The following is a 16824-nucleotide window of genomic DNA, read 5'->3' as shown; positions in this document are numbered from 1 at the left end:
CTCAAGATTGGAGCTCTAGCATCATGGTTTGAATGAAGAAGGGAAAATAATTTTGCTAGTGAAAAAAACCTGGAGGAGCATGCGCTTGCCAAGAGTTAAGGGAGTCAGCATAGACCAGACTGTGAAAGATCAGCAGAGATCCATCTTGGGAAGAGCTCTGTAAGAGCTCTCAACAAAGGCAACAGCACAAAAACAAAACCAAAAGGATTCTCCGTGAAGAAGAGACTGGCCACAGGAAGCTGATTATAGAGAGATCCAAAATGGAGGTGGAAACTGGTAAGAAGTCTGGGTCCTGCAACTCTTCTGTATCGTTGCTGTTTCTTAGCAATTCAAATGTTTCTAGCATGAAGAAATGGCAAATATTTTGTCATTTTGTCTTTGTGGAGTCGACTCTGCCTCCTTGACCATTCTGTCATGTTTACGTAGTTAACGTGGTAGAAAGAACATGCACATTGGAGTCAGAGAACTCTAGGTTTGAGTCCCAGCATTATCACTTACCCACCTGTGTGATCCTGTCAAAGTCATTTAACTCCCCATGCCTCAGTTTCCTCATCTGTAAAATGGGCTAACCCACTTCAGCCAGTTAGTATGTGGTGTAAATGAGATTGGTGTGCATAAACCGGCAGGCACAACGCTGACACATAGTAGGCGCTCAGTAATTATTTTTGCCTCGTTTTTCCTTGTGCTGTAAGTAAGTAAGTTTCTATTGCCCTTGAGAAGAGAGTCTTAAAAGCATATTTTGTCCTGTCTGGAAAACCCGTTCTGAGGATGGAAAATTTTGCTGAGGAGTGAACTTGGAAGGATCATTATTTCCAGGGTCAGGACAGAAAGGAAGGGGCCCAACCCCTGGGGAAGGAATGGCATCAGGACACAGCTTGGTGGTGGTGACCCCCAACCATGGGCCCAGCAGGCCCTTTGGAACTCCCACATTGACTTCCCTATCTATGAAACAGTGCCAGTCACTCAGTCTCAGTGCTTCCTTCCCCTTCCCTGTCCCCTGAGGATCCCCGGCTGGGAACTCCAGTTGTGGCGGCTCCATAGCACCTCCTCTGCTGCCTCCCAGAGGTCACTTCCAGGATGGCCGTCCCAGCCGAGCCTTCCTTCCAAGATGCAAATGGCCTTGGCCCCTCTTCACCTGGCCCAGAGGCCACTTAAGAGGTCTGTGGGGGTCCAGAGGGATATCTCTCAAAGGGCCCCTCCCACTGCCCAATATATTGGAACTCACAATTGTACAGCACTTGGAAGATGTCAATGCTTTTGCATTCCCCATAATGTAGGCAGGGAAGCTATTTTACAGAAAAGGGAAATGGAGCCGCAGAGAAGAGGCCTGCTTCCAACAGCATGGCTAACAAATGTTGGAACCAGGACTTGAACCCAGGAACTCCCAGCCCAGGGACATTCTGTTTTATAAATACAGAGGGCACAACATTCCATCCCTTTGACTTGTAATTAGTGGGTGTTGTTTGTATGGCTATGAGCTTTACCCATATTTTTTGGTGCTAGGAGGGAATCCGTCTTCCTCCCCCGCTACCCTTCCTCTCCCACACCACTGTTTCCCTGAGTCTCTAAAAGGTGTCCTGAAGGACAGAACTCCATACCCCATCTCCTGGAGGGCCTCACTGACCCTCCTGTGGATGCCTCTGTCTAACACCCAGGCTCGAAGAGTGAAACAATTTCCCAACCTGCTAATGGCACTGCTGGGAGCTCAAGAAAGCTATGCTTTCAGGTGATGCATTGTCATGCATGTCTGCATGAACATCTCTGTCCCCTATAACAGCATCTGCCACAGCAGCAGCCCAGCTCAAATGGCAGGCAAAAAAACTTGTCTGGTGCATTCCATTAAAGAGAAGGAAGTTACCAGCATTGATTGAAATTCTCAGGTAGAGCGAGTACCGGGTGGCATTTGAAGAGGATAATTTAATTCAATAGTTTATATTCCACTTAAGTTCCTCCTCTATCTGACTGCTAGTAAATAGCTGTAAACTGCCTCAGCTGTCTTAGAGGTGAAGAAGAAATAGTCTAGAAAGTAAAATGGTGATAGCAGGACAGAATCTCAAGAGACCAAAAACCCCTGGGAAAATAGGCATAGGTAGCCTGGTGTGTGAAAGGTGGGTCCAGGTGCAGGAGGCCCCATTCCTTCCTGGGCCCCCACTGTGCAATGATGAGCCCACAGTCAATGATCACTGATGGTTCCTGCTGCTCTGAACTCCACACTGTTACTGGGGAGCTGTGTGGTGTGGGGAAGAGAGCTGAGAATGTGGATTCAGAAAACCAGAGCTCAAACCTGGTCTTGGCTCTTACTTCTTGCAGGACCTTGGGGGCAATCCACACTGTCTGTCTCCCTCCAGGGTGCAATGAGAGGCAAAAGAAAGAATGTATATAACAGTGTCTTAGGCCCAGGAGGGCCAGTTGAATGTTAGTAGTTACTGTTGCATTGTTATTGGAACAGAGAAGCCCCCACAGGCCTGCTTCCCACCGGTCTCCTTGCCCAAGGGCTGGGGGTCCTGCAGGAGGGGCAGATCTGTGCTCAAGCCAGGAGGGCGGTCACCCTATGATTTGAAAAGTGCCCAAATTATGCCTGGCCCAGCAAAGCTTGCCTCCCCACAATGGACCTATTAAAGCATGGTAGTCTGTTGCCTTAAAGGGGTAATAGTGACATCTTCTCAGGCCCTGACACCTGAGCCTCCTTCCCCTCCCTGATTGGTTGGTTGGCTCTCACCTTTGGAAGCAGAGAGGAGAGCGTTGAAAGAGTGGAACCATCCTCAATTCACTTTATCCTGTGTTCCTGGCACTGTTCTGGGGTGGGGGCGCAAGGCAGCGCTCATGTCATCTGTCCATTTATTCCTCCACTGGTTTGGCAGGCACTGTGAGAACATTGCCTATGGCAGGTGCTGAGGACGCGGAGATGAAGGGTGCGGTGGGAGCCCAGGAGCCTGGCGTCTGGCTGGGGGGCCTGGCACACACACAAAGGATCTGAGTCCTCCAGTTGGGCTTCCTAGTTCCTCTACAACCAGAAGCGAGGCTGCCCGTGGGCACCTCAGGAGTTCTGCCACCATCCAGTTCCTGCTCACTGCTTAAAAAGTCTAAATAATTGGAAAAAAGTGGTATGATCTGTTTAATACAACCGTCTAGTTCAGTGCCACAGAGTTCACCTCCTACTCTTCATTGTCACAGGTAAACTGCGATGTCTTCTTCTATAACGGTAGCCCCATGCTGACACAGTTTCGGATTGCTTTCTGTAAGCATCATTTGAGTTAAATATGTAAAGAAGTGGTAAGGAGGGGCAGACAGCCTCACTGCAGGGTTGGACCCCCATCCCGAGGATGGCCTGGCAGCCTTGACGATGGTGGCTGGTTGCATGTGTGTGAGCCTCAGCCACATGAGGAAGATATTTGGAATAGGGCATGTGAAATGATGGGTCCAGCATCGCTTTAGGGGTGGGGAGCCATAGCTAAGGGAAGTGGTGAGAGCTGAGTTCAGAGTATCTGAAATATAAACTCTAAGAAAGACCACTCCTCACCATCCCAGTCTAAGTCAAAACCGTCACACACCTGGACTGTTGCACAGGCTTGTGGTCCGTCTCCCTGTTCTTACCCTTGTACCTCACCTTCTGCCAACTGTGTGTGATCTGACCTGCTTCCCTCCCATTCTTTCCTAGCTCATTCTGCCCCATCCCTGGGCTTCCCTTCACAGATTAAGTGCATCGCAGCCTGCCCCACGCCCTTTGCACCTGCACTTCTGTTGTTCTAGTCCCCCCTCCTGAACATTAGGGCCCTGCTCAAATGTCACTTCCTCAGACTTTCCCCACTTAAAATCAGACTCCTTCGCCATTACCTCCCAGGGCCTAGAAGAATGGCAAGCAGGTAGTAGGGATTGAAGGAGTATTTGTGAAGGAATGAACTGCCCTAGTTAGAGGGGGGTGGGGAAACAGACCTCAGGACCCAGGAGCACAAGGTTGGGGAGGGACAGAGGACTTGTGCACCAAGATTTTGCCTGGCTACTCTCTGGGTGCTGAGGGGGAGTGGAGGTCATGGAAAGAGGTGGGGAATGAGAGGTGTGGGGTGCCTGGGTCAGCGTGGCCAGCACCCCTGCTCTCCCCAGGGCCCTCCTGGCTGAGCTCATTCCCGCTTTCCCAGCTTCCTTTCACGCTTCTTTCATTTCCACCCTACCAGCCGCTCCACGGGACTAATGAATAATGACAGGCCTGTAATTAGACTGACATTGGAGCCTGCATTGCCCCAGATAGTCACTCTACCAGGCAAAGGTCTGGTCTTAGCTCCCAGCTGGCACCTCAGCCTTTCCCTCCACATCCTTACTCACAGCCTTGACTTCCTGCAAAGTGACTTGCCTCCCAGATCCTGAACAGTCAGGTAGGAACCAGATGGGATGTTGGGACATCCTGTGCGACACAGAATTGGAGAGACATGGAGCGCCTTTCAGCTGGTGCCAGCATGTCAGGCAGAGACAGAATGAGTGAAGAGCCCAGGGCTGGGATCGTGGCACTGTTGCTTCAGCTCCCAGGTCTCAATTTGGTCTTCCAGAAGCCCTCAAAATGTTGGCCAAGATCAACCGTTTTGTACTGCGTTTGGAATACCCTGGGAATGCAAATTATTTGAGTTCTGCATGGAACCAGTGACAGCAAGAAGATTGTAATCATCACCTGGTTGGCAGGTTTTCACCGAGGTCTGTGGACACCTGTGGGGCTTCTGAAGGGAGCGGGCACAGTGCCTGGCACATAGTAGGTGCTCACTCATTACTGACTGACGGACTTGAGAAAGGTTTTAGCATGAAGCACATCTCAGTGGGAGGAAGTGGCCAGGACGTGGAGAGCTGGGACACTTGTGCAGACAGGCCAGGGGTTAGCTCCACCCTGCCCCTTGAAGCCTGCTCTTGTTCCTCCTGGAAATACCTGACAGCAGCAATTAGCAGGAGGTCCTTGAGTGTCCCCCTCTCCACTGCAGGCTTCCCCCACTAAGGGAGGGATGGTGTTTCATCTGAGTGACACCTCATTCAAATGGGAATGAGTCCTCAGTCTCATCCAGAGTGGAAGAAGCACTCATTGTCTCCTGATTCCACTTTAAGACCATTGTCATCGCTCTGATGAGCCACGATGGTTCTGGCCTCAATGGGGGACATCATGGAGAAGGAGGTGGGCACAATGAGTCATGCAATAGCAGAGGCTGAAGAGGGGAGCAAGGGCCACCAGAAACCGAGAAGGAACCCCAGAGTGAGCCCCACTGAAAGAAAACCAAGAGTCACAGTGCAGCATAAGAGAAACTCGTGTCTCGCTGAAGTGACGGGAACTTCAAATGCAGCTCTTCTAGGAGTGGGGATCTGAGCCCCTCTGTCAAGCTGGCTCAAACACTGAGCATGTGCATTGATCTCACATAAGGAGCAGTCCAAAGCAAGGACGGGCTTCAGGGCCTCACGGCTGAGAGCAGCAAAGGCAGAATTGGAAGCTGACTACAGGTCTGGGACCCTGACATGTAGTGGGGAGGTCTGGGCACCTTCCTCAGCTCACCCTGCTCAGCAGAAGCCCCTCTGGGCCTCAGTGAGGCAAGGGTGGCATCACAGCCTCTGTGGAGATGGGATGGGGCTGATGGCCTGTGTCCCTGGCTGATCATAACAGAGATGTCTGTGGGAAGGCAGCCTTCACAGAGGTCTGGGGTGGGTACAGGGACCAAGTTTTGAAGGGATATCTGGAACAGGAGTAAAGTGAGCTATCAGGACCACGGAGTCAGGGGGGTAAAGGACCCAGGCCTCAGGGCAGGGCAGATGCCTTATGAATTCAAAGACCACAAAAGAAGGAAAGAAATTTCACAGAGAGGGGGAAGTATTTAATATCTACCATTTTTTAATCCTTAACATAGCCCTGTGAATTGACAGGGGAGAAAACAGAGAGAGAACCATTAAATAATTTGTCCAAGATCATTCAGCTGGGAAGTAGCAGAGCTGGGATTTGAACCCGTGCCCAAATCCATTGTTTTTCTACTTGCCAGACTGATGAGGGTCATGGGGGAAGCTGCTGCTCAGTGAACATGGGTGTATGTGAGACTCACCCAGATGCATTAGATGTCACGGCTGCAAAGTTGCTTCCAGACTCCACTGGCTGGCCAGCTGGGAGACCAGGACTGTGCAGGCTATCTTGACCCAAACTGGTTGAGGGTCTGGATGGCCAAGGGCAGACGGAAGGTTCTCACCCCTCTGAGCAGGGCTGGCAGAGGTGACAGCCATCAGAGGTATTAGTCTTTGTTTCAGTAAAGTGGTTTATGCATTTTGTGAGCTTCTCAGTAAAACAATAAAGCAGTTTATGCATTTGTGAGATGGGGATCAGAGGTGGAATTTCCTTTCTTCTCACCACTGTGATCCAGTTTTTATTTAATTTTTATCCTGAGTATGTCCTTTCTCTTTCTCAAGCGGCTTCCACAAGCAGCACCTAGTCTTTTGGGAGTCCTGGTGTGCTGTCATTGTTTACTTGATTTCTCAACACCTTTCTCCTGCCTGAAGTGCTGCCTGACAAGGATTTTAAAAAATTATATTACTGTGATTTCCCTTGCTCTTTTATTTTCTCTGTTTTAACATGAAAGGAAATACGTCTTTATGCAATCCCCCACCTCTCATCTTGGTGGGCTGCTTCTTATCAAGTAACAATCCTTTCACACCCCTGAAGGTTTAACCAGAACAGCTGCAGGTGGGGCCAGGAAGGGCAAGAGTGGATCCCAAGATCCTCCAGGTTGACATGCCACTCCTGAAAACATTCTGCTTTAAACAGAAGCCACTTCGCTGCTCTGACATGACTTTCTCTAACCCAAACATACTCTTCGACATAGAGAGATCAAGGCACGAAAAAATGGAACTTCTCAAGGGTAAGCTGTGTTTTCAGTAGTAAGCCATTTACTGTTTTACTGTGTACATTTTAAGGTATTGCAGGGAAATAAAGCTTCTCTAGCAGCCAGGATGTAAAAGAGCAAAAACTTTGCAAGTAGCTGTCACAGGATTCTTGGGTGTGCTGCCCAGAGGAGAGGGGACTTAAAGAGTGGTGAGTTTGGGGGTGAAAGGAAGGGGGAGTCTGATAATTTATAACAAAGACACTCAAATAATTTAGGACTTTAACAACTGTACTGTAGTAAAGAATGTATTAGTTAGGGTAGAGGCTAAGCTGCTCTAACAAAGAAACATTCAAAATTCAGTGGGCTAACTTTTCTCTTATGTGGCCATCCAGAGAGAGGCAGCTGGTTCATGGTGGGCCAGTGGCCCAGCTCGTGAGATTATCAGGGTCCCAGACTGCTTCTCTAGATCATTGCCCTTGTCTCTATAGTCCCTGCAGTTTCCTGGCACTGTGTCTGGGTGATATAGAGGCGTCAACACTGAAACGTTAGAGGGGTAAGACCCAGAAGTTGACGACATAATTTCTCCTTAAATACCCTGGGCAAGAACTTGGCCCCGTAGACAGCTGCTAGGGGGCCTGGGAAACTCCTGCTAGATGAGAGGCCAGAGCTGAAATCCGGGTTCTGTTGGCGAAAGGAAGGGAACACGCATACGAGGGGCTGATACGTAGATTCTGCTACAGAAGGAAAAGTCTTCCAATCAATCCCTTATTTTAAGTTTATCTTTAAAAACAACAACAGATAAACACCCTCTCTCCTTTCCCCTAAAATACCACTTTAAATGAGCCACAGCAGTGAATTAAGATGGCCTCAGAAAAAAGAGGTACCTCTTGCCCCTTCAAGCTGATCTCCAAACCCTTGCAGCTGCCTTGCTTGGCGGCACCCCATAGGACTGAGATCTTATTTTTCCCTCCAAGGAAGCAAGAGGAACAATAAATAGCAGTACACAAAACAGCACACATTTCATTCTGTAAAGGCATAGCAATTCTACCTCGAGGCCTCACGGACAAGGCTTTCCAATCTTTTCTGAGACTTAACACAGAAAATAAATTCAATTTCAGCACTCAGTGGCTGCCTCATGGTGGGCTCTCCGTAAATGGTTGTTTAATAAATGCTCTGGAAACTGGCTGTCTGGATAATGTCTGGGGTATCATGGAGGAGGGGGCTGGCTCCCATGAGCACAAATGAGTTTTCTTGTCTTGTTTGTGCAAAGAGAACAGTAGGTGTGGCTTCACTTGCCACAGACAGGCCTTACCAAGCAGCCCTGTCCCCCGGGCCACCTCAATCCTCAGTTGGAATGACAGCTATGTTCATCTGGGGTGGGAGCACCTTTTATTTGTTTCTCTGTCATTTTAGTAGTTAAACGTTAGAAGAATTAGTATCACAAACAGATGTGTACAGTTAATTTTTTGAAAAGAATATGATATAACTGGTGATGCCCACTGGGCTGCAGTTCTCAGAAGATTGTTGGTTCAGGGCAAGGAGCTACAGAGACACCAACATTCAGAATTAGGCAGGGAAGCCCAGCTGGTGAGAAGCCAGGGAGAGAGTCAAGAGCTAGGAGAACGTTAGTATCCAAGGGGAGGGCCAGGCGGGTGCTTGTCACCCAGGAAAAGAGGAACCAATGCTGTCTGCAGGAGCCATAGGGGCGAGCAGGGGCTGCTCAACTGTCCAGACAGGCAGGTCTGTAAGAACAAGGAGAATAACAAAAATTACATTTATATAGCATACAGTGAAGTGCTATTTGTGCATTATGGCATTTAAGAGGCTAGTACAAATCTCATTCGTTCCTTTTCTTTTGCAGATGAGGAAACAGACATTGAGAAGTAAAATAACACGACTGAGTCTACACACTCCCTGATGGCTGAGCTGGGACTTAACCCCAGGTCCAGTGGCCTCTAGAGGTGTTGTGTGTTGCCACCACCCCATTCTGCCCAACTGAAGCAAGCGACAGAGAAACAATACACAGGCAAGTACAGCTGGGTTGACCATGATGAAAAAGGGCTTTGGTGATGGAGGCATCCTTTAGCTTCCTGAGCAAGTGTTGGTTCACAGGCAGGTACAAGAATTACTTGGCAGGAATGGTCAGTGAGGGAACCAAGAGAAAGCAGCTGCCACCAGTCGGCCTGACCCAGGAGACTCCAGAGACTAGCGGACGCCAAAACTCAAGTGCAAAAGTTGTAAGAGAGGAGCTGGCAGAGAATGGATTGGGAGACTGGGACCAGGTGCAGGCTCCCACTACCATCAGCTGAGATATCAGTGTTGCTCCAAGACGCTGACTCAGGCCCTCCTTTCCTCTTCTCCCTCTTCTCAAGGCCATGTTTACATCCCCTGGTTTAGATCTCTCCTCTGAGCTGCAATGCTATACATCCAAAGGCATGTGAAACATCTCTCCCTGGCTTTCCCACAAATCCGAGGTGTCCACATGAATCTGTCACCTCTTACCCCACCAGGTCCTTTGCCTGTGTTCCCTGCCTTGGCTGAGAGATGATATTACCATCCCTTTAGACATCCAACAAAAAGCACAGGAGACCCCCCAAACACTACATCCTGTAGAGTCTACTTCCTAAATGTCTCCAGTGTCCCCTTCTGTTCACACCCCCTTGGCATAACTTGTTTTCCCTCCACTGGTCTCCCTATCCAGGTCCAATCTCCACAGAGAAGCCCAGGTGAGCTAACCAAACATGTGTCTTTCTATGTCTCTTTTGTCTGAAATCCTTTGGTTACTTCCCTCACGTACCAGAATCCTCCGAGCTCCTGAGCCCAGCCCACCCAGTGCTGGGGGTCAGGTCCTTGCTCTTCTCTTGCGGTTTCCACAGCCATGGCCAGCACATTCTTTCTACATCTACACGGGCCTCCCCCATACCTCCACCTCACATCTTGGCCTGGTTAATGCTGATTCCTTTTCTGAACTGAACCCTCTTGCCAGAATGGGGACTCTCCCTGGTTCATCCTGTGTGGTCATCAATCTACGATTCCATTCACCACTTGCCGCCTGGATTCCCTACCTCCCTTCTCTCTCTCTCTCTCTCCCTCTCTGCATCCTTTCTTCTTTCTCTCTTTCTTTCTATTAGAAAAATTTCAAACATATACAAAATAGAATAATAATGAACTCCTCATAGTATAATGAACTACCCATAATTGGCTTCAACAATCAATAACTCATAGACAATCTTACAATCTTGCTTGATCTAGATACCCCTCTGCTGACCCTAGACACACACACACACACACACACACACACACACACACACAGAGCTAGTTTAAAGCCAATTGTAAACATCAAATTGTTTTATCCATAAAAATTTTAGTTTCTATATCTAGTAGATAAGGAAGTTTAAAAAAATAACCGCAATACCATCTCAACATACCTTGTAATTAGTTAAAATAATCAAATATCCACACATTTTTCTGATTGCCTCATAATAGCTCTTTTAAACAGCATTTGTTTAAATCAGGATCCAGGTAAGGTCTTACATGACAATTGATTGATATGTCCCTTAAGTCCCCTTTAATGTATAGATCTTCCCTCCCTCTTATTTTTGCCCTTTGTAGTGTATTTACTGAGGAAGCCTGGTGTTTGCCCTGTAGTTTCTCGCTGTCTGAATTTTGCTGATGGTGCTTTCATAGAGTAGTTAAACATGACTTCAGCTCCTCATGCTTCTATAAATTATTCCACTGGGTAGCCTCACTGTCCACTTCTCAAAGATGAAAGTCACTTTTTATCTCTCCATCTCTGGAACCTAGAACGTTGCCTTCCATATAGTAGACACATGAGAAAAACATTTTGGAAGTAAGGAAAGAAAGAAGAAAGAAAAACAAAGAGAATAAAAGCACAGGAGCAGGGTGTGATCGTGGGCCAGTGTTTCTCAGTGTGATCCACATACCAAAGTTATCTTTAACTGATCTGTTACAAATGATGGTTCCTCGGCCTTATCCAAAGTCCACGACAATCAGAACCGCTGAGTTCTGAGTCCGTGAATCTGCATTTCTGACAAACTCCCCAGACATACTTCTCTTTCTGTGACTCTGAGTCTGCTCGTCTGCACAGAGAGGCCTTCACTAAGGCCCCTGTCAACTCTGTAACATTCTAAGCCCAAGTCAGGATTCTAGGATTCCAAAGAATGGGCTACTTCACTTCAAATGTCATATACATTTGTAAAAAGCAAAACCTAGCACCTGACTCTGCCCCTGAAGTCGACTGTACTTGCCTTTAGTAGGTTTCCTCCATTCAGGTTGTAGGTTTCTTCAGGGTGCAGCCTTCAGTTTCCCAGTCTCTTTGGTTGGTGATGTGACCCACCTGGCATAGAGCCATTGGTGAATCCCACTGTCTGGCAGGCTCCTGGTCAATCTCCTTCTCTGGGCCATCCCCTCTCCAGCTCCCCAAACACCTAGGCGTATTCCACACCTCTGCACATTTCAAAATCTTCCTTCCCCTCTCTTAAGTCACCCTCCTTCCTTTCCCTACCTTAGGGCTATGGGTTTTGGTTTCTCCTTTAATCATTATTTGTTTGTTTATCTTTCCCCTGGTTTTCAACCCCAGGGACCGTTCTCCTCACCAAGCCAGTTTGAATTAATTTTGCAGGGACAATTCCACAAGACGGTGTATCAATTGCTGTATTAAAATTAAGATATATTGCATCCCTTCCATCCTTCCCATCTCTTAATTTCCTAGTTCCCTTAAAGGCACAATCAAGTGTTGTCTGGCATAATTTGTTCTTTATAAACCCAGACTGCTCATTGCATGGACTTATAATTTGAGAAAGATTTTTTGGCAGTGTTTTATTTCTGGAATACTTTTCTTTATCATATTTGGTGATTGAATCTCAGTGATTAAGGTGACAGTGAGGTGGACCCCAGGCCCAAGCTTCCTCACCAAGGCTTTCTCCCAGACTTCATCCATCTCATTCAGTCCTCTGCCCTCTGGCCATGATCTAGTCATGCCATCACCTGAAGGGTAGGGCCATCAAAACTGAGGGACATAAGCTACAAGCTCTTTTGTCCAGCATGCAGTGGACAAGCTCAAAGGATAAAAATGGACATGCAGAACAAAGGCCTATGGGGTACAGAGGAGTGATGACAGGCATGGAGGGTGTTAAAGGTTGAATTGTGTCTCCTCAAAAGTTCTGTGTCGAAGTCCTAACTCCCAGTACCTCTGGATGCAGCCTTACTTGGAAATAAGGTCATTGCAGGTGTAGTTGGTTAAGATGAGGTCCTTAGATGGACCCTGATTCAGTATGGTTGGTGTCTTTATAAAAAGGGGACATTGAGACATGGAAGTGAACACAGAGAGAATATCATGTGAAGATGAAGGCAGAGCTGGGGTGATGCTTCTGCAAGCCAAGAAATACTAAAGATTGGCAGCAAACCAGCAGAAAACTAGGGGAGAGGCGTGGAACAGATTCTCTCTCACAGCTCTCAGAAGGAACCAACCCTGGTGACACTTTGGTCTTGAATTTCATGCCTCTAGTACTGTGAGACAATACATTTCTGTAGTGTAAGCCACGCTGTGTGCGGTATTTTGTGGTACTTTCTTTTTATTTTTTGGCAGCTCGAGGAAGCTAATACAGTGAGTATGAATGTGGGCTCTGCAGTTAGCCAGACCCAAGTTTGAATCCTGGTTCCACACTTCATTAACCATGTTGCCTTGGACAAGGTAGCATAACCTCTTCTAACCCCTGTTACCTCATCTAAAATAGAGTTATCTAATACTTTCCTTAGTGGTATTGGGAGATGTGGCAGAGGCTGTGGGTGTTCTGTCTACATTCCTTTAGCCAACCAGGCAGTGAGGGACCAAAGCTTTTTCTCCTCTGATGAGGGGACAAACCTGAGCAGTGTTCCATATGGTCTTCCTGAGGCTCAAACCACACTTTCCCAGAGCGGTGAATCCTTCATTTACATACCCTTCATGAGCTTTTCTCCTGTCACTGCCTTTCTCCTCATTCCCTCATAGTAATCCCTGGATCAACTCCCAACTAAACTACTTGCTCCTAAATTTTTGCTTCAAGGTTTGCTTTCCAAGGAACCCAAATGAAGATAGAATGACTCAAAGAGAAGATGTATAAAAGTACTTACGGCATGTGGCACATGGTAAGCACTCAATTCATTTTAGTGAGTCTAATGTGGCATTCCTGCAGCATAAATGATGTGCAGTCAGCCTGTGGTGTTTGGAAATGGAAGGTGTATGTGCGTGCACCCAGCCTCCAAAGTTGGTAACATAGTGTGAATAGGGAATCTCCACTCTATAATCCATGCACCGTCTGGTCTGATGGGTTGGTCATGTGGCCACCAGGAGAGATCCGGAACTGTATGGATATGCAGGCATTGAAAAACGTACTCTGGGTATGCAGTAGGAGTACTGTGTTTAAGTACAGATTATAGGGAGTATCTGCACATGTGCAGATGTCACTGTGCAGTGTATAAGGGGCAGCTGGTCATCCCCTGACCCTTGCAGCCTCAGTCCCCAGCCATGAATGTTTGGAAGCCCCAGGAGAGCTCACCAAGACTCAGGCAGAGCCGGGCCCATCACCATCAGCTGACCCACTGCCAGGAATTGCTTGATTGATTGGCACACTGCCTAGCTGCTGGAGCACTGGGAAACACAGCAACAGTTCCCAGGAGGTGAAAAGCCCAACCAAACCAGTGGTTTTCTCCACTCCACACTCACTAGCTAAGTTTCTTTCTTCCCGTGCTACCAGGACCTGCCTGGCTTTGTGGTAGAATGAATGAAAGACCTGGTGTCACAGAAACCCCTGTGATGTGTGCTGAGGGCCCGCTGCTTGCTCTGAAGCACTCCTGTCTCCCAAGCAAAGAATACACATTCGGGGAGTTGGAAGGAGTCTCAGCTTTCATTTAAATTCACCCATCATTGTACACATGAGAAAATGACTGTGATTTACTGGAGAGCAGTATTGACATCTGGGGTTGGACAAGTCTTTGTTGTGGGGCTGTCCTGTACACTGTAGGACATTTAGGAGCACCCCTGGCCTCTACCCACTCCATGCTGGCACCACCTCCTACCGACAAGTTGTACCAACCAAAAATACCTCCAGGCATTGTCAAATGTCCCCCCGGGGGACAAAATTGCTCCAGATGAAGAATCATTGCTGTAGAGAAGTCAACACACAGAATGAGCATTTGTGAACAAACTAGGGGCACTTGCTTATGAGTCCTGGATGATGTCAGCTTGCATGGTTGCTGAAAACAGGTGACAACGCAATCTGTAGTGATACATATCTGGCTTCAAATTTCATTTCTCATTCACCAGCTTTGTGACCCAGGCTGTAAAATGAAAATCTAATCATACCACTCCCCTGCTTAAAACCCTCCACTGGCTTTTAGTTTTTCTTAAAGTACAATCCATCTTCCTTACCATAGTCTACCATACCTAAACCTTGTTGTATACCCCTTCCTGTTCTCATGTGCTCTCCTGCAGCCACACAGAGTTCCTTCTGTTCCCAGAGTATGCAAAACTCCTTTCTGTTCCCACCTCCAGTTTTTGCACTTGCTGTTCCTTCTGGCTAGAACATCCTTTCCTCACATCACTGTGTATCTGGCTCCCTCCCCTTCGCTCATGCCTCAGCTTAAATGTCTGTTTCTCCCACAACAATGTAAGTTCCATAACAGGACCTATAACAGCATTAGATAAATAATATACTATCATAGGTTTGTGGTGAAGATAGAATAATAATAATAAACAACAGTAATACTAAAGCACTTGGCAAGCAAGCTCAGGGCATATAGTAAATACTCAATAAGTGGTGATTATAAGATTCTAATTTATTTTTTTTCATGCAGTTTAGAGATAATCTGTCACTGTAGCTGGCCCGAATCATCTGACCTCCTCTCCACATTTTGACAGTTCCCCGCAATATGACTCCTACCTCCCCAGTGCTTACTCCAAAAACACTACATTTCCTAGCTAGGGTAACCAACCTGCCCTGTTTTGCCTGGGACTTTTCTGATTTAGCACAGAAAGTCCTGCAACATGGGAAATCCCCAGTCCCAGACCAGCTGGGATGGCTAGCAACCCTATTGCTAGCTTCCAATATGACTTCTTGTTAGGTGTGACTGAGACGTTGACTGGGGAGTGAGTTACGTGAGAGACCAGGCAAGGGATAGAACACTCTTTGTGCTGGTGGCTGGTGCGTGTGTGTGTGTGTGTGTGTGTGTGTGTGTCGCAGGGGTGGGTGGTGGTGGTGATGGCAGCTTGCCAACCATTTCACAGGCATAGGTTTCTTTACTGGGCCAGTATAGAGGGTATTTCTTCTGCAGTTCCAATGATTTTGTGAGCTCTCTATATCTGTACTAAACTGCTCTCTGCTTAAACTACCTAGAGAGTATTCTGTTGTCTGCAACTGAGAAGCTCAACTAATACATACAACAATTGTGCCAGTCTCTTCAGTACGTAAAGAGCTTCTTAAGGGACGCTTGAGATAAATCAGTATCTGGACAATCCAGGGGGTTTCTCATCACCAGTCCTTTCACTTGATGAGATAAGTGGCTGTGTCTGTCATTTCAAATGCTTCAAAGATAGAGTCTGCTGCACTGCGTGGCAAGATCTAGCCCCTGTCAGTGTGGTCAGGCAATGAACACAGACCTCTTGCTTTCTAGGCCTCTGTACCTGGGTATCAGGCAGACTGTGGTATCAATTACAGTGGACCCCGCGCATCCCTCAGCCATCCAGGCAGGTGCAGACACTCCTCAGGCTAGGGTAGGCTTGGGAGGCTGATTCAGTCAGAAGGTTGCCCTGGAGAAGACCAGGTAGTCCCTACCGGTATGCTTAGAGGACATGTAGATCTATCATGGATGGTCGGGACAATCACCGGTACCAGGATATCAGGATCTGGTAAAAGATATTCCAAGAGGAGGTTCAGTTCAGAAGGCAGACGGGGCAGCAAACTTCCTGTTCATACACAATGGGTGAGAGACCCAGGGACCTGATTCAGCCCAGGGGAATGAGTTCAGGTGGTGTCTGGGTGGGAATCAGGGTCAACGACCATCATCTGGGACTTAGAGGAGAACTCAGTTCAGAGGCAGAAATTCAGATTTCTTGAGGGGCAATCTAGTGTTTATCTTTGAATTAGCATGAATCCCTATAGAAATGCGGTGTTGCTTTGCATGTATATGACTTTGACTTTACACAAAGAATACAGTATTATGAACCTTGTTCTGTATTTCACTTTTTAAATCCTAGTACTGATTTTTTTTAAAACATTTGCTTTCAGGTACATTTATTTATTCATTTACTTATGAATAGCTTTTATACAGTAACATGCAAAATATTAAGTGTGTTGCTCAATGAATTTTTAATAACAGCTTTTTTGAGATATAATTCACTAATCACAAAATTCACAGTTTTGAAATTTCAGTAGTTTTTGGTATATTCACAGTTGTGCAATCTTTACTGCTGTCTAAGGCAGAATATTTTTATCATCCCCCAAATAAATTCTGTACCCATTAACAGTCACGTCCTGTTCTTCCCTGCTCCTCACCCCTGCACCCATTAATCTACTTTCTGTCTTATGGATTTGCCTCTGCCTCTGTGGATATTGGATATTTCATATAAGTGGAATCATATATGACCTTTCATTTCTGGCTTCTTTTACTCAGTATAATGTTTTCAAGGTTCACCTATGTCATGGTATGCATAAGTACTTCATTTCTTTTTACTGCTCAATAATATTCCATTGTATGGATATACCACATTTTGTTTCCATGCTTTAGTTGACGGGCGTTTGGGTTGTCTCCATATTTAAGGTATTATCAATATGAATAATGCTGCTATGAACATTCGTGTGTAAGTTTTTGTGTGGACATGTACTTTCAGTTCTTTTGGATATATACCTATGAGTGGAATTCCTGGGTTGTATGCTAATTATATCTGTAACATTTCGAGAAACTGCCAAACTGTTTTCCAAAGCGGTTGCCCCTTTTT

This window comes from Papio anubis, chromosome 6 (genome assembly GCF_008728515.1).
Source record: "Papio anubis isolate 15944 chromosome 6, Panubis1.0, whole genome shotgun sequence".
Taxonomy (NCBI): domain Eukaryota; kingdom Metazoa; phylum Chordata; class Mammalia; order Primates; family Cercopithecidae; genus Papio; species Papio anubis.
The sequence above is the reverse complement of the archived record's forward strand: the minus strand, read 5'-3'. Positions refer to the sequence as shown.